The sequence below is a fragment of the Rhinolophus sinicus genome, linkage group LG04, assembly GCF_036562045.2.
Source record: "Rhinolophus sinicus isolate RSC01 linkage group LG04, ASM3656204v1, whole genome shotgun sequence".
Lineage (NCBI taxonomy): Eukaryota > Metazoa > Chordata > Mammalia > Chiroptera > Rhinolophidae > Rhinolophus > Rhinolophus sinicus.
The window spans coordinates 81,889,743-81,908,720 of record NC_133754.1 but is presented as its reverse complement, the minus strand read 5'-3'; the positions used below and the strand labels follow the sequence as shown (position 1 = coordinate 81,908,720).

Below are 18,978 nucleotides of genomic sequence, written 5' to 3'. Positions count from 1 at the left end.
TATATTTCCTTGATCAAAAATAAGATTAAAGTTAAAATCATACATAAGTTTTCCCCCAGTTTGAATTGCTAGAGGAGCAAATGTCAATAGGTAATGCATCTCCAGAATGTGAGAATTGAAGCATGTTAAAATTAGATAACAAAAATTAGCATGTTTGTTTTCAAATAATATAAATATATTCACTGTTCATTATCTGTTTGTCTTGCTCACCTTCTTTTTCACCTGTCCTTTTCCTGGTAAATATTCACTCCCTTTCGATTAAAAGTGCGCCAAACCTTCAAGATAAAGGTGTTATAGATTTCTTACATGAATTCTTTACTGAGAATTTATCTAAAATAATGAGCTAATTAACCTTTTACATCCTGCTTCCTATATTTATAAAATCTCACAATCTATTTCATTAATAAAAACATCCCTGGTATGTATTGCCTTTTTTGTTTTCTTTTTTTACCTTCAGGAGGAGTTATCAACCAAGTGACCTGCCTCATAGACACACACCCATGCACCCACACCCATACCTACACACACACACCACACAAAACCATGCATATACATACATATACACACTCACATTTTAAGGTTTACTCTGCTCATATGGGGACTGAATTCTGCTATCCTGGGGTCTTTTAAATCTTTTTAAATTCTGGCTATACTTTGTCTCAACATAGGAATTCACATTTTTTTTGCCATATAATTTTTCTTTCCACTCTTGGATAAATGTAAATACTGTAGTTAGAAATGTACTGGTAAAAACAAAACAAAACTTCTCATGATCTTGATTTTCAAGACAATTATTTTTTTTCTGGTAAAAATATAAATTTGTATTTTTCCTTTGTCACACAACTGAAAAACAAAATCTATGAAATGATTAACATTGTCTTAGGTAAAGACCAAATCATGAAGTAAAAGTGAAATAATTATCTCATAGTCCTGTAATATTAATTCAGTTATAATCAAAATACATATTTTAGTTGTTCTCGATGCATGATATATACATATTTAAAGTAATTGTTTCTATTGGTTTTGCGTGTGTATCAGATAAAGCATTCTACATGCTACATTTCAATAAACACATTGCTCAGCCTTCTACTCTGTGTTAATATTCTTCAAAGAGCTCAGCTGTACTAGTCACCTGAAAAATTATTTTGTCGAGTCCTTTTAGTAGTGAGGATGAGGATAATTTCACCCTGGAGGATTCTTTCCATGACTAATCGACATGGCCTCAGATCTCAACCTGAGCTTTCAAAATGCATCCTTACTAGCCTAAGCCAATTGAATAACTGATAGGATAATATACGATTTAGCGGCAGGAAAATAAGTGTAAGAAGCTCCCTCCCACCCATAATCTGTACCTGAAATGAAAATAAATGTTTTATTAATATGAAAGTGCACGGAGAAATTTATACCAGCGCTGCATGAGGCCCTTTGTCACGCATGTAAAGTGAACTGGACACACTGATGCGTGGACTCTACAGCCAGATAATCTAGGCTTTTTAATTCTTCAAAACATTTCTCCCTTATCTTCATATTACCATAACATAAAATTTAAGACCAATTACTGAGATTAAGAGTGTGCATGGGGAAGTATAGAAATATCAATATTCATACTTTGTTGAAGGATTCAGGACACAATGCCCAGAAAAGGAAAAGTTCAGCTAATGTTTCCAAAGGCTGACATCAGCCCCCTCAACCTCTTTCCCTGGTTTGATTTTTGTACATCACCCTTACAGCTGTGTGATTTTTATGTATTTACCCGTTTTCTTGTTTTTCTGTCAGGCTTTCCCCACAAGAATGTTAGCCTGCAAGGACAGGAACGTGATCTCTTTTGTTCCATGCCCCATGCACAGTAACTAAAATAGCACCTGCACTTTGTCGGTACTCAGGAGATACTTGGTGAATAAATAAGTCAGCCAGGGAGTCAGCCCCAGAATAGTCCTCGCAACAAAAGGATTTGTGAATAGGGAGCTCAGAAGCGATGTTTACAAAGAAACCCATCCTCCTCCTCACAGAGCTTTGTCATCACAGTATGTGCAAGTGACCAGATCTTTAGAAATATCTGTGCTAAACTATGTCCAAAGTCAGATGTTTTCCAGAGACAAAGGTACGTATTATTAGAATATTCATGACTCTCCCTCACTTTCTGTGCAATTGAGGGAGAGTTGACTCTAGTGTGTAATTCTTGCTTATTTCCATTTCTAGTAATGTACACATATACATTCATGTGCATGTTGATTTAAAGAGAATTTCATGCTTGGAAAAATGTGTCTGTGAATATAGAAGGAGCTATAATAAAGCCAAGTTCTTTATGCAATAGGGGCTCCTTTTATGCCAAACAAATTATAAGGCAAAGGTTAATGTAGTATATTTAGGAAGAAAGAATAATGCTGAAATGTGCTGTTGTTCTTCTAAGACAGGTACAATTTCAGGAAGGATTAACAGGAATTTATTGAGTGCCAGTTAATGATATGAGGTAATTTTAAAAGTGTTCCCTTAACAATGCTTAAACTTATTTAATTAGAACATTTTAACCTTATTTTATATGCTGAGGAAAAGGCAATATTTGAGTGCTGTAAGTTAGGTACTTCGCATTTCAAACTTTCAAAACTAATTAACCTAAAGATGTCCAGTATCTTTTTTAACTGTCTTTGAACATGTAGTTTATAACATTTATGTCAAAACAATTTTATTGACAGTAGTCTAGGAAAGTAATATAATTTTGAGACAATATTTCTGAAAGAGAGGAAATGCCTTTTTATCTTCTCATGTACTTACCAAAATCAGTTTGGCAAAATCAGCAGACCTTTATTGTCCAACTGGCACTGGCTATGCTGAATCTTTACCAAATGCATTTCATTTTTAATGAGATTCTTTTGACTTTGTTGTTCCAGTGCCAGAGGGTGCAGATATGCAGCTAGGGTTGAGCAGTGTCTGACACTGTCCAGAGTGCCAGTTTGGACAATTTAGTCATGTAGAATTTTTTGGCCTGTATTTGTTGTTAATGTCCTTCTGAACTCAGGGAAGAATTGCACATTTTAAAAATTACTATCCTACAAGGCACTTGCTCTAAAATGTAATTGGGAGTTCTGCCTTCATCATTCTACAACAACAAAGATAGTCAGAAGTTGTCTAGTCTAAACCTGTGTCCACGTTGAATTTGATCCAAGACAGAGGATGCTCTGTGTTATTTTGGTAGAGTTTACATCTTGGGTGTTCTTTAATCTTTACTGGCTGGTTGATTCAAACTGTACAGTTTAATCCCACTGAAATTATTAATGTTAGAAACACATTTTAAATGTAGTATCTCCCATTATATTTTCCGGTATCATAATTCATTGTTTACTTTTATTACCTTGCCCTATGTGGTTGGGAAAATCACTTCAGTTTTCTGAATTTCATTCTCCTTTTTCATAAAGAAATGGAAGTTGGTTTAGGAAGCTTAGGAGTCATATATTTCTATCCTTTATTTAAAGATACCTGGAAATGCACATTTATGGTATGATCAAAAACTATAAAAATTAATTTTTTTGCCATATGTAGATAAATACATCTTTAATCTTTTATGCTCCATCAAAGGGATACAGACATGATATTATATGCTATACTAAATCCATAGTCCAGTGATGTCAGATACTTACGAAAGGGAGATAAAAGATAAGGGCCTTTCCAGAAAATTTCCTAAAATAAGACATCAGTTTCCACTAAAATTGTCATTAATAGTTCAGAATACCTTTACTAACTTGGAAAGAGACACAAGTAGCCACATGAAAATAAAGGCTATGAAGTCATTCTTCTTATAATTATTTTAAGGAGTCTGACATAATATTTCCCACATGTAGAAATAATTTAATATTTACTTAGACGTTTCTGAATGTTTGGAGTACATTTGAATATGACATTCATTTAATTAAAATATTTAGAGTTTTCTCGAATGACTTCCTCTATAACCTTACTTCAACAGATAATTGCCAGTTCTGTGCATCCTTTTAAAAACTGCCTCCTAAATATAATTAATTAGTAAGCTTTTAAAAACTCCCACATCTCAAGAATGTTTTATAAAAAGGCAAAGTTAATGATTTAAAATGTAATTTATATTAAATCAAACTATTCCCCACTCTTGCAGAAAGATTTAGCTTGCTTTAAAAATTGAAGAAATACAAAATATAGTCACATGGTAAACACTTCGCCAATAACCTTTATGCTAAATGATCTATTGTGCCATTTAAGGTCATGATCTCTTATTTCATTCATAGATAAAATGTCAGTCGCTCCTGTATCTGGAAGGATCTGTTTAGAGGCAAATGCTATTCAAATGCTGTTCTGCAGAAATAGCAATGTACAGTGTCATGGTTCTTGGCACAGAACTGATGATGCATTGCCCCAGCATACAGAGACATCATTCCCATAAAACGTGTAACATTATAGTTCAGGGACTATTTAACCTTTAATACAAATCATTTTTATTGTCCCAGTAGAACTCAAACACTTTATTCTTTATATTTCTCTTTGGCACTATGTACCAATTGCAATGCTATTCTGTCAGGATGGAAAGAAAAGACATGTTAAAGCTCATCCATGTGCATTACCTCTGAAAAACTCCTTAAGGAATGAATAGCCATCTTCACCAGATACAGCAACACGAAGACTCAAAATTTGTCAGTGATGTCAGATAGCTATGAAATGAAATTATATCTCTCAGACTTCCCCTTTCTCTTAGTTTCAAGATTACCTGGAGTTTGTTGTTTTCTTCTCTCTCTACTCTGTCAGTGATGTACCTTTTGGTAATTCTAATAGAACATCCTACAACATTGAATAGGACAAAAATATCGGGATAAAACTTACTGCTGCCTATATGTTTATTTTTCACATTGTCTGTTTCTTATTGTTTACTCCTAGGTTTTCTGGTAGAAATTATCAGAAAAAAACACACAAAACAAAACATAAAACCAATTCTAATTTTTAAAAAATCTTTTGCTGGTATGGAGGTAAGCTCATTTACATTAAAATACATCTTCTCAGAAAGTTGGTTCTCTATCTTTTCCTATTTTGTTTGTCTTGCAGTCTCATGCTTATTCTTTTCTTCTTTACAGCCTGCCAGAGACAAAATCTTCAGCAGGCTTCTTGCAGGGAAAATGAGGAAACAAAAAGAAATACAATGTAACAGAATAAAGTGCTTTAAATTCCAGTGGGAGAATAAAAATGATTTGTGTTAAAGGTTAAATAGCCCCTAAACCATAATGTTACAAGTTTTATAGGAACGGTGCTTCTATATTCTTGTGCAATGCGTCATCAATCCACAGCCAAATGCCACTGACATTGTGTATTTTTTATCTCTGTAAAACAATATTTGGATACCACTTACCTTTGAGGCAGTTCTTTTGGAAATTATAAATGTATTTCTTTCTGAGGATCAAAAGAATGCACATCAAAATGAAAGATGAAGTGTGGAATCTGAATTCACAGCTGCTTTATGCAATCTGGAAGGAGTGCAGGATTTCTCATTTTAGTTCACTTCTCAAAGCTTTGTAGATAGAAGCCTAAAATGATATATTTGAATTTTAAAAAATATTCTTCTTTTCTCTGGTTGTGTAAATGATTGCAATCAATCAGATTTTCTTTGTTCAAGAAGAACCATGAAATTACAATATGAAGTTTTTTTCACATGTAATTTTAGTTATACAGTGAGTGGGCAATGACTGACAGCTTAATAGAGTCCCACTGTGGCAAGAATATGATGTTATTTTGGGATAAATATTTTTATTTAAGAAAAGATAACTTACACTAAGTTGACTTTTTAAGTCTCCTTTGAAAATACTTTTGAAGGACACAAAGTATATTTGGAGTCCATTATTTTATACTTATAAGAACTAATATAATTTTTAATGAGACTATTAAGACATATTAAAACCTTCCCAGTAACAAAACAAAACAAAACAAAACAAAAAAAATCTGAAGCAAAATTAAATAATATAGTTTATGCTAGTTTGCAATATATAAACATTTTCTGGGCAGTATTGATGGCTATTTTAAAAGTGCCACATTAGTTGCAAGATGACTTTTAAATATATGGGCAAATTAATTCTATTAAAAAATAAATACAAATGGTAGGCTGGGTTACGACCACGCCAATGTACTTTCTGGCATTTAGAAAGAAAATCTGACTTTATGCATCAGAGGTTTTGCAAATACACTGTTCCATAAAACCAATCTCAGCATATTCTGGATTTGCTTGAAGATTCAAAAATGAGTTTAATACTAAACTGTAAAAATATAGTACCGTGTCTCCCTGAAAATAAGACCTGGCCAGACCATCAGCTTTAATGCGTCTTTTGGAGCAAAAATTAATATAAGACCCAGTATTATATTGACCCAGTTTTATAGTAAAATAAGACCAGGTCTTATATTTTTGCTCCAAAAGACACATTAAAGCTGATTGTCCCGCTAGGTCTTATTTTCGGGGAAATACAGTATTTAATATAATTTTCCTCTGTACTCATTAAAAAAAAGAATAAATCAAGGGAAGTTGGATGACTCCAAGCCAGAAGTTATAACAAACATGTTATTTGGATGGCAGGATTATGATGCACAGTGGTCTCAACAGGTTGGAAAGATGTGAAAGAGGTCAGCTTTCTTCATGTCAGTTTTCCACATTTAATAATGAGGTCTCCTGTCATTATTCTTGATATTGCAAGATTCTACATATGAACATTCCAAAAATCTATCCTCATAATTCCTGGCCTTCTGAATTCTGATAATTTATCTTTATTCCATTTAAGAGCATACACACTCTCATAGCAATAGTAATAAGGGTTATCACTTCTAGACTGTCTTCCATTTATCAGACAATAATCAATTCAGTTTATCTAATTTAATCCTCACAGCATAATGAGTTAAAATTTATCTCAATTTTGCAAATGAGGAAATTGGGATTCACAAAGTTGAATAGATTGCTTAAGCTCACACAGCTCTTAAACCAAGTATTTATTCTTCCAAAGTTTTACCTCTGAATCCCACAAATACTCAAACTTGGTTCAGTTCTTACTGCTGTGTCTTCCTTCATATGCCAGGCTGCTGAGTAAAACAGACAAAATCACACAGCTGGCTACATCACTATGTAGTTTACTCTGTACTTTCTATACCATAATGTGCTCTCTGAAATGTCACTGGTGTGCTTTCCTTTCTTGGTCACATCTTCCTTCTGTTGTGTCATGATGGAAACTTCTCTGTTCCCAGCAAGCCTCTTGCCCAAATATCCATCATAACCTGCCTTCCTCAACAGCTAGCCTCGTCTTCTACTTTGCAGAGATCATTGAGGCCAAGGGATTTAAACTGGCTTTGATACCTAGTCTGTCTATAAACAAAGCTGTCTTTACCTATATCCATTCTTTCCTCCTTTGTTCCAGGCCCAGAGACAGAATGGCCCATTTGGAGTTCAAGTTTTTCTTTCTCCTGTGATATGAATTTGAAATCCTTCTTTGCATCCATTCTTCACCCAGCAACTGTAATTTGTGCTTCATGGCCCTATGCATGGTTTTCTTTGGTGGAATATTCTCGGGCAGGATATTCCCCATGCTTCCCAAAGACAGTCATTTTTCTGTGTTCTTAAGGATGTGTGTTATATATACACCTATCATACTTATCCTTGCATGGTATATGAGGTGGTTTGCTCACCTGGTTGAATATCTGAAACAGTCATTTCCTGACCTCCTTTCCCAGATAGGATAATTCTGCAGGACTGCATCAGGACTTAGCATCCTGTGTTTTGTAAATATTGCTGCTGTGATGATCGTCCTGGGTTGGGAATCACTGAGTAGTGATAAGAACATTCAATTGAGGATAGAGAGAAATAGGGTTTAATTTCAGCTCTGAAATTTACTAGAGGAATGGATTTCCACAAATTTCTCAAATTGTCTGGGCCCCAGTAATAGACCTTCTTGTCTCTGTCTTCAAAATATATCAAGATTCCTGCCAGGCCTTACTCTTTCTACCAAATGCTCAAGCAGTCGTCATCTCTCATATGGTCTTTTGCAACCCCCTAACTGATCTGTTTCACATTTGCATACCATATTATATATTTTCCACTCAGAACCTGTAGAGATTCCTTGATGGAAAAATCATTTAATGCTGTTCCTGTCCTTCGAATCTTCCAGTAGCTCTTTTGGCATGTAAAATATGATTCAAATTCTTCACAATGGCCCATGTGACTCTATGATCTGCTGATACACATTACCATTTTCCTGCTACCTCCTTGATTTTTTTCCTCTTACTTTCCTCTCAATTCTTCATTTCACAGCAGACACACTGGGCTCTTTGCTGTCCCTTGAATGTGCAAAAGAAGTGCAAGCTGCAGACCTTTGGGACTTGCTCCTCTCTTGGTCTAGACTGTTTCCCCAGATATTCCCATGTCTCTCTTCATCCATCTATTCAGACTTGTGAAAAATCACCTCCTCTGAGATGTCTTCCGTGGCAATCCTAAATAAAAGCAAACATACATCACACTCACTAATTACCTTCTGATGTATTACATATTACACATTTGCTTTGTTTTTTAAATTATTTCTTTTGGTACTATCCTGTACACACATTTTCTTTAAATTTAACTGTTTTCATCAGTTTCCCTGACTGGATAGGCAGAGCAACATGGAGTAAATTCAAGAGGCCAGAGATCCTGGGCAAGAGATGCAGGAGTGATTTCCATTGGCTGATGGGGGCAACACTAGAGAAAATCAGCAGGAGATTGTGTTGTCTCTTGCCCAATAGGATCACTCACAGCAAATCTAAGACCTTAGCAATGAAAAAGCCAGAATGCTCTAATTTCCTAGTGCCTGTGAAAGTCATGCCAGGAAAAGAGAGGCAATCTGCCAGATTAAGGGAGCTGCAATGTTTCCTTTTCTCTAGTTTTATTTATAAAATGTTCATAGTTCTAATGGGAGAACAACTTTTATAGGGAATAAAATAACACAGAGCTTTCCTCTCTTAATTTTTTTTGTATGTATAGTCTAGTTCATTCCACATTAATATGTACTGTAATTAGGGGTCACATTTTGTTGAATGTGAACTAGCCATGGTTAACCAGGGATATTATGGTGAAAAGCTATATATTTTCTGAATTCCATTTCTAGTCTCTAAAACTATCTAGTTCCTGAAACAGCATGTTTTAAAGACAGAAAGTAATACATGTTTTTGAATGTGGTACCAGTAAGCCTAAAATAATAGCACAAATTATTTTGATTAAAGAAAAAACCATGGTTTATTTTCCTCATTATAGTACATCAGTTATAGTATTACTGGGCCTGTATTTTCCCCCAAATAAAAATGGGCTCTATGTGATTATATTTTTAACATAGAATGGAAAAAAGTGTGGCTTAGAAGCCTTGTTATTAGTTTCTCTTTGTAAAATGGCACTTGGTTAATTAGAATTTGTATCTGTCCATAAATATTTCATTGGAAATTTATTAAATAAGCTTTAAGCCTTGTCACTGAGGTGAATGGCAATTGTCTAATTTAAGCTTGACATTTTATCTGTAATATTCCCTTTGTCTGGTGACACAATTTTGTATCAGCTTAAGGAGAGTGAGCTTAGTTTATTCTATTGCCCCTTTGTTACATTGTCATGACAAAGTTTCACACAGAACTATTTTATTTTACTCTTTACCACTGTATTGGTTATACTACTGTTTAAATGACTTCTTCATTAATTGACAAAATGACCCATTGTGCATTGAAGTATGCCACCACCACAAAACTAAAATAAAAAAGTCTAAAAATATTGTTTATATTTAATTACTATATATTTATTGGTTATTCATTTGCTTTAAATGTGGGATATTTAGGTGAGGTTCATAGCAACTGGAGTAGCTACCAGGAGTTCCAAAAATAGGACATAGTAAAGTACCGAGACATTATTGCATAGAAAAAATCCTTCAATGTTTTGATGTCCCTAAATTCATTCCTGTACTTTAGTACATATTATTGTGCTGCTTTTTCAAGGTTTTGGTTAAAGTAACAGCATTTTCCCCCCTCCACTCAAAACATTATATGTAGCACACTGTCACTTTAAGGAGGCAAGTGCTTCCGGATTCTTGTGCTGTCTATAGCACTGACTTTCAGTAGGATCTTCTTAATATCATTTTTAACTCAAAAGGTCTATTCTTTAACCTACAGAAGCACAAGTTTGAGAGTTTAATCACTTTGTAATTTTATATAAATTTGTATTATGTGATCACTGGGTAGTAATTTAATTGCTCATGGAAGGCTATAGATCAGATGTTTAAAAGATGTTAATCACTTCATAGATCACCTTTTGTTTGTACACCATTGTGTTCTTACTTAGAGAGAAATATACCATGCACATACACATAATTTCAAACTCGTATTCACACTTGTGTTAGTTATTAGTGATGGAAAAGTATGCAGTACACTCTTGACTGTGCCATGACTATTTAATGACCTAACATGATTTAACTTGATATTATTTGAGGAAATAGAGTTTGAAGATGAAAATATGCATTTTAATAAGGAAATTATATTTCCTGTTCCTCCCTAGTTTAAAATAGTCAATTTGTTCAATAAAACAGATCCTTTAAAATATTTCGCATTAGATATTTTGAGCTATTTCTCTTCTATTAAAAATTATCTATGAAAATATAACAGTGGCTCTCTCTTGATTAAAGAGGATTGGCATCATAATGATATATTATTAGATCTATACTCTATTTATTCTTCTTAACTGGTTTCATTCTAATTTATAGAGGAATCATTATTAGGATAATGGAAACAGTGTCCTCAAAAACAGGTGACTATTTAGTGGGGACCCTGACAATGCCATTTCCACTTCAAAAGAGTTAAGGGAATCTACATGCTAAGTTATTTTTTAAGGGTTAAAAACAAGGTTTAATGATATTTAACACATCACAAAATATATAATTTCTGAATATTGTTAAAAGGTCATAAGACTAGGACTATATTTATCCAATTTAACATTTCTTTTTTATATCATGACTGGGATCTTCAATATTTAGTAAACTAAATCATTTTTTATAAAGCAATAAAATAACAGATTATCATAAGAGATTATTTTGTTATGGCTGCATGTGAAAAATGTAATATATCACAGCAGGAAGACTATGTTTGTGACATTCAAATAATCTGGGGATGATAGTAGATGTTTGACCCTGCTAAATATGTGCTAGGATTAGCAATACTTTCCTGATCTTTGGGTGATATTAGTCTTAGAATTGAGATATAATCATTACATTTTCAATGAAATATGTGTTTATAAAAGTAATTCTGTGTTTTCCCAATTTCATGACACATTTTAATAGTACTGTGAAGATGTCTGTCTTTGAAGAATCCTTCAAAGCTCTAGGGAAACCAAATCTCCTTATTTTCAACATTTCTTTAATGTGTCAGCTCTTTCCAACTTTGATTTATGAAGAGATACCATTTTGTGTTGAATTAGCATGCATTTTTTAAACTTCTAAATGAAAATAAATTATGTTATTATTTGGTTGCAAACCGAAATTATTGGGTGCAAGCTGATTTTTAAACCAGTGTTTCTCGTGGTGGGGGGCAGAGGCAGTTTCACTGCCTGGAGGATATTTGACAATATTTGGAGATATCTGTAGCTGTTCAGCTGGGAAGAGATTCCAGAATCTAGTGGGTACAGGCCAGAGGTGCTGCTAAACACCCCACAGTGCATACAGCTCCACACAACGAAGAATGTCAGTAGTGCTGAGGTACAGAGAATCTGCTTTAGACTAATCATTGAAAGCTAAAGTAGAGGGTGATCAAACTGTTTCTTGTGAAACTTTGAGAAAAAAGAAAAGAAAAAAAAACCTCTATCCAACCATTTTACATTTCTGACATCTGTGTTGCATGTGATTGGAGATTCTTTCTTCTAAATATCTATTGTGTATTTCAATGACTGCTGGGATAAGAGCTACTTGTTTCTACAGTAATTGTCACAGGAAAATTGCCAGATGGTGATACTGAGAAGGGCAGCATAAAACAAAAGCAAGCAAATTCCCCTCCCCCCAAAAAAGTCTATAAGTGTTTTCTTTCCCATTTCACTTTCTGTTTGTATAGGCTAATGTTTCAAATATGTTCTATCCTTCTTTGAGTCCAAGAAAGGAGTCATTCATGCAAATGACACCCAGATATAGAGCAGACATGACTCATGAGATTCTTTTTTTTTAATTGTAGAACTGTATGTTTATTTTTTAATCTCACTCCCCCTAAATAAGAATCTCACTCCCCCTACATTAGAATATTCAAGTAATGTAGCAGAAAACAATGCCTTTTACATAAGGTTAGGCAAAAAACCACACATTTAATTTTCTCTTCATCTAGGTTGGCCGAAGAACACAAAATCTTATAGGCCAGCTGATGTTCCCTTTTTCGTGCTCCGTCACTGAGTTAAGCTTGAAGTGAGATTCTTTTAACATACCTGTTTATGATTCATTCCAACCAGCTCTTTAACATTACTGGGGAAGGTTTTCTTTTGCCACTAAATGGAAGATTTTGTAGGTACCATGACTCTTACGTTCACTCCTGAGGAGTCCTGTGGTAACTTGAAATCACAAAACTCAACATGAAATCAGCAGCTATGAATTTGATGGAAATCTTCATTGTGACATGTAGGATTGGCTGTAGGCAGATGCCGACTGCTTGGGAATACCCCCATCAGCTACTTCTCTCTTTCCACTCACTTTTCTCCAACACCTGCCGAGTTTGCAGTGTAGAGAGGGAGTGGTGAAGAGGTAGAGTTTATACAAACTCTTCCCTTGACTGTTACGGCTCTCAGATGATTTTGTGTTCTCTAGGTCTGGCAGATTGTTAGAGCTGACTTTCATTAATTACTAGTCTAGTCTAAGCTTTCATGGTGTGTTTGGGCATCCAGTGCTTGGACGCTCTGGTCTGACACAGGTTACGGGTTCCTTTTCGCTGAGTATTACTCCCTGTAAAACCATGGTTTTTCAGGGTTCCCTTCCATGAAAAAACTCTTTGCTTGGGTCTCAGTGTATACACAGATCGTACCCTTAAGCAGGAGTCAGTGTCTCCAGGCTGGTTTTTTTCTCCTCCCACATAACAAAATATCTGGTGTGTAGGAAACACTCAATGAAACACAAATCAAGGATGGTCCTTTTGAGTCACTTCTCTCTCTAGGCTTGAGGAGAAGGTAGCACTTCCCCCATCTGTCTACATTTGGCAGGGAGCCTGTAGACTTAGCACACCAGCAATTCTCTCCAGGGAATCTCTCTCCATCTCTGTTCTAAGGTATGGACACAGCTAGTTACTTTGAAATCTGAGCCTCTGTAGGCTTAAAGTTTACTGGCTTAACTGACATTTATTGTCAACTGTGGCCTAAGCCAAAACTTCAAAGTGACCAATTCTGATTACCGGCAAAATTTAAATCATAATTTGCTCATGACCCAAAATTTCATCATATTTGATAAAATGGTAAGTGAAACCATATGGATGCCATTTTACTCATGAGTCTTTCTAGTAATAATAATTAAAAAAACACACACACAAAAAAACTTGAAGAATATACAAGTAACTCTGAGAGTGTAAGAGACTTATTTACATCTTAGATTATGTTTTTGCCCAAATAATGGCCATGCGATGCTTCAAATAAAACATTAAGGAAGACACAAGTCTATGTTTTTAGCATAATGGTACAGATGAAACAAAGGAGGAATTGTTCTTGATTTCTAATGCATTTTATATATATATATATATATATATATATATATATATATATATGTATATATATACACACATATGTATGTATATATATTTAAATGATTTTTAATTGTACAGTTTTCAATTTTGTATTTTTTTAATTGATACATGATCTTTAATTGTACAATTTTTTTTCTTTCTTGAATGATTTTTAATTGTACAATTTCCAATTTTGGTGTGGAATACTAAGTAACTGGTGATAAGACGAAGAGATCTAAGCAAGCTGCTTGGAACAGAGCTATTTTGGCAGTGCTAAGCTAGCTAGCGATACTGCTCAGACCATGCACAGCTTATTCTATTCACATATTTCCTGCTGCTCTGGAAAATAAAACTGAGACTTCACTGCAGGGGCTGCACTAGCTGGAATGCGATACTGTGTTTGTATATCCTATGATCTTGTTTGCAGACAAAGTAATTCATACAGGTAGAAAAGGGCATCATGAAACACATCCGCCTCCGATTCTGTAGGAAGAGTGTGAGGATTGCCCAGAGGGTGCTAAGCGAGACTAAGTAACTGCAACAAGCAAACTGAAAGGAAAATGTGTTCTTCCCAGTTAACTCTTGAGAATGGGAAATGGAGAAAGTATGTCTGAGCTATTTTAGTATCTTCCAGAAAAGTTATATTTATTTGTTCTTTAAAATAAGCATTTTAGCTTTTTTTTGCATTTCATATATATATATATATAATCATTGTATCATTGTATCATATATATATATATATATATATATATATATATATATATATATATTTGCTATCTATTTTTTACTTTAATTTATTTTAATTCTGCAGCCTATTTTGCATTAAGTGCTCAGGGTCAAGGCTTGCACATGTGCTCTTGTGCTCTTGCATTTTGGTTTTGCCTTTTTCTTAATTCCGTGTAATATAATGATTACTATTATGATATAGAAAACATATTTTAGATTTATCTGTATATTTACCAGTTTCTTAACCTTCCTTTCTGGCATCTCAGCCTCTTTTTGACATCTCTCTTTTTTTTCTTTTTTTTTTACTCTCTCAAGTTATGCCTTTATGTGCTCCTTCAGTAAAATTGTGTTTATGGTGGGAAGAAATCAGTGTCGTGTGTCTGAAAGCACATTTATTTCTCCTTCAATCTTGAATGATTGCTTTGCTGGATAAAAATCCTACTTGATGTTGCTTTGCAAAAATCAGGGGTTTAATTTGGAAGTAGTACTTTCTTGTAGAGAGGAGTTGTCTCTTGTTTGCCCTGAGGACAGTGAAGTCCTGTGGCCCCCAATAACATTTTGGTTGCCTTTGAGAGACCTGGTTATTGTGGGAGTCGCATGGTAAGCAATCTGTTCCACTTTAGGAAAAGAACAACTGTGGTTTTCTGAAAGAGTATCCCTCAAAGAAGTATTTTCAAATTTTATTTGATCTGTTTTTTTGAGATATATTTAGAAATATCCATGGTATCCTGTGAAAGATTTTCTAAATTACTAAACATTAAAAGAAGATAGTTGACTTACTAAAAATAAATTTGATAATAATGTTTTTGAAGATTGTCCAAACTGTTTTTTTCCTGACTTCATTGTATAAGGTTAGGTGGTGGACATGTTAAGTGGTGGAATGAAATGTATTCAAGTTTTGTGCTTAAAGCATAATGGATTAATGAATAAAGCTGTATAACAGATATTACTCTCCAGATTGTTGCTTGGCAATATCTGAACTGCCTAAGCTGTTATAGTAATGTATAACTGTGATTTTCAGTGGGGAAAGCAGGAGTGAAATTGAGATTTAACACAAACACTACAAGTTTATTATTTAGTAATAGAATCCATCCAAACTCACCAAAGTTTAATTTTCAAATCACAAATTTATAATCTCTATTTTGTTCTAATTTTAATTGCTCCCATCAGAATTTTTAATTAAGAAAGCTATTATAGATGGTTATATAATGCATCTCTCATATTTTATTTGTCCTAAAGTAAAATCATTTTATAGTTAGGATATACATCTTCAGTAAACTAGATTTCCTGGATGGATAATACAGTCCATCTTTTGTACAGAGCTCCAGGCTCTGTCTATCATGGGTATTGACCTTACTAACATAGCACCTCCTGTGAATAATTCTTGCTCTGATTATATGAAATTATGAGCCAATAGGCCCAATTTGAGATGACATGGCTCTTTAAGCAAGATTTGTAGTGATCCCAGTACCTTTGTAAAGAGAAGTTCACATTTGTCATAAAAGGTGCCATAATATGTATAAAGCTACTAATATTTAATTTAAAATTAATATTTATAAATTAAATATGATTCAGAAAGTAAATACTATAATTAATGCATATTAATAGTCACATATATTTTTATTTTTATTTATGCTACTTATTATGGATCTCTTGGTCAGAAAAAATAAAATAAAATAAAAGTCATGAAAGATAGCACATACAGAATTCCAACATACAGAATTCCTTAATTTTTCAATAATTTTAGTGCTTTGTAATGGTAAATTGACACAAAATAGATTACTTCTAAAATAATGGCCTATAGTAAAGAAGATATTTCAAACTCCTTTGAAGAAGTAGTTGCCATCTATCATATGGGTTTTTATATTAATTTTCTAAATTTATGATTTAACCCTTTGAAATTCATTGACTATATTTTTACAATATTTTTTAATGAAATGATCATTGAGAAGAATTTAAAATACTGTGAATTGGGTGGGTGGAACACAAAAACTTGTTTCAGTTTTTCTATATATTCCATGCCCTGAGAACTCTATGAAGTCTGGGCTTACTCTACGTTTTTTTGTTTTGTTTTTGGTTTTTCTTGTTTTATCTATTGCACCTATGAGAGTGGACAACACAGAGTGAGCGTTCAGTATGTGCTTACTGTAAGAACACTTGAATAAATGTGTGAAGAATACCAAATCTGGGTATTGATCTCTTGTCATCATTCAGTTCAGAACCATGACTCTTTTGTTTCTCATTATTTTATCCTCTATATCCTGTCTACATGTAGCTTTTATAATATGTCTTTCTTAGCATCTTAGTTACATTTAGCCTTCTGGTTTTATTTAAAAAATGTATACCATTCTTTAAAAATGTGACTCAAAGCCCTTAACTAATTAATTCTTTAAGGTATCTATCTATTTATCTACCATCTATCTAACCATTTATCTACACATATTGAGAATATCAAGCAGAATCAGACTTTTAAGCCACCAAATAAAAACTCTAATACCTGTTCTGATATCCCAAAGGCTGAATACCAGCCTTAACGTTATCTATTTTTAGGTTGTCTTTCTCTCCTGGCCCTCTAAGTAAAACAGAAAAGGAAGTTAGCGCTTCATTATACAAAGCTTGTGTTGTATTTTCTCAGGGACATTTATAACAGTCATGGATTGAAAATGGAAGAACCAGGAAAGCATGGTTGGAGCCATGACCTGCTTGTCTTTTTGTAGGGAAATTTAGGAACTTATCTGATCATAATAGGATCTGTTGCCAGTCCACGAAGGTAACAGCAACATTTCTTCTAAGTAATATCCATAATCTTCCTCCTCTTTCACATCATCATGTTTAATCTTGTTATAATTAGCAGTTGCAAGAAGTTTTGGGTCTACATATTTTACAATGTCAGTTCATTTACTACCTAACCTTTATAAATAGCCCATTTTAAGCTGGTTAACATCATGACTCTGAAAATACCAACTATGAAGTTTTACTAAAATAAGTCATCATGTTGAATAAATACACAAATGTGACCTTTGGTATATATGAACATATAAACACGGGGCTAAACACTTTCTTGTATTTACCATTGAAGCATGATTCTTGAATACAAGTAGAAATATGCACGCTTAAAGAATCTGGAGAGAAAACAATGAGGTCAGTTAGAATGACACATTGTCATCACTGGTGCACCAGAAGGGGGAGGGCAAGTGAGTATGTATTTTCCAGAGTCTAGAGTATGTTTCTGATTCTCTGAGGAAATTTTTCTAAACACCAGATGAGTGTACAATGCAAATGTGAGATACAGATAATTGCTATATCATTAATGTTATTATTTAACATGTTTTGTACTCCCCTATAGGCTAGACATTGTGATAAATGCTTTCAAATATCATATTGATTTAATCCTCATTACAAATCTGTGGGTTTGATGTAAATATCAATAGTTTACATATAAGGAGAAGGAAGTGCAAACAGATAAAATAACTTGTGATAGCATGGTATCTGCATTCATGTAAAAGGAAGTGAGTTATTTTAAATAAAATGAAATGTATAACTCAATAAAAGGTAACATTGAATTAAAAGGATTGAATACCCTGTTTACCCAAAAATAAGATCTAGCCGGACAATCAGCTCTAATGTGTCTTTTGGAGCAAAACTTAATATAAAACCCGCTATTATATTGTATTATATTGTACTATATTATATAAGACCCGATATTATATTATATTATATAAGGTATTATATTATATTATACCCGGTTTTATATTATATATAATATATTGGTTGAAAATGTTAATCTTTTCAACCAACCGGTATTATATTGTATTGTATTGTATTGTATTGTATTGTATTGTATTGTATTGTATTGTATTACATTATATTATATTACATTATACCTGGTTTAATAATAAAATAAGACAGGGTCTTATATTAATTTTTGCTCCAAAAGACTCATGAGAGCTCATTGTCCAGCTAGGTCTTATGTTCGGGGAAACATGGTAAATCTATCAGGACTCAAAATGGGTTAAAATACATTAACTATATATTAAAATTTAAAAATATATTATCTAAGTATTTTTCATCTAAATACTTTGACTATTACTTCCTAAGTTTATTAAGGTGTGCCATGGCATGACTGACCAAAAAATATTTATGTATGAAATATATATATATATTTCTAAATACATATAAACAAGCTTCTAAACGTACCCTTCTTCACTGTTTCACTCAACATACTAAAAATTTAGAAAACACACTCTGCTATGTTTTATTACAAAATAGAGAAGACTTAAATCGCATCTCCAAAACTGACATGCCACTACATTATTAATGGTGCCACTGAGGCCATTTAAACTATAGCGTATGTGCATTTACATTGGAGGGCACATCAGATGTAAAGCTTTCAGGTTTTAATATATTTAATTTGGCACAGTTGGTACTGGTCTTTAAAAACTGTTAATCTTTTCAACCAATATCACAAAATGTCAGTGTCTTCATTTGTAGAGTATAATAGGCTTATATCCTGAAACAATAACGTTATAA

At 33.4% G+C, this 18,978-nt stretch overlaps 1 long non-coding RNA gene across 1 annotated transcript in view; it reads left to right on the top strand.

Annotated features, from left to right (window-relative positions):
- The first annotated feature begins 1,957 nt into the window (after positions 1-1,957).
- Positions 1,958-18,978, top strand: part of LOC141571305 (uncharacterized) — a 139,493-nt gene continuing 122,472 nt past the window's right edge. The window contains exon 1 of the long non-coding RNA XR_012496068.1: positions 1,958-2,101. This is a non-coding gene — a long non-coding RNA (uncharacterized LOC141571305). The remainder of the gene's footprint in view (positions 2,102-18,978) is intronic.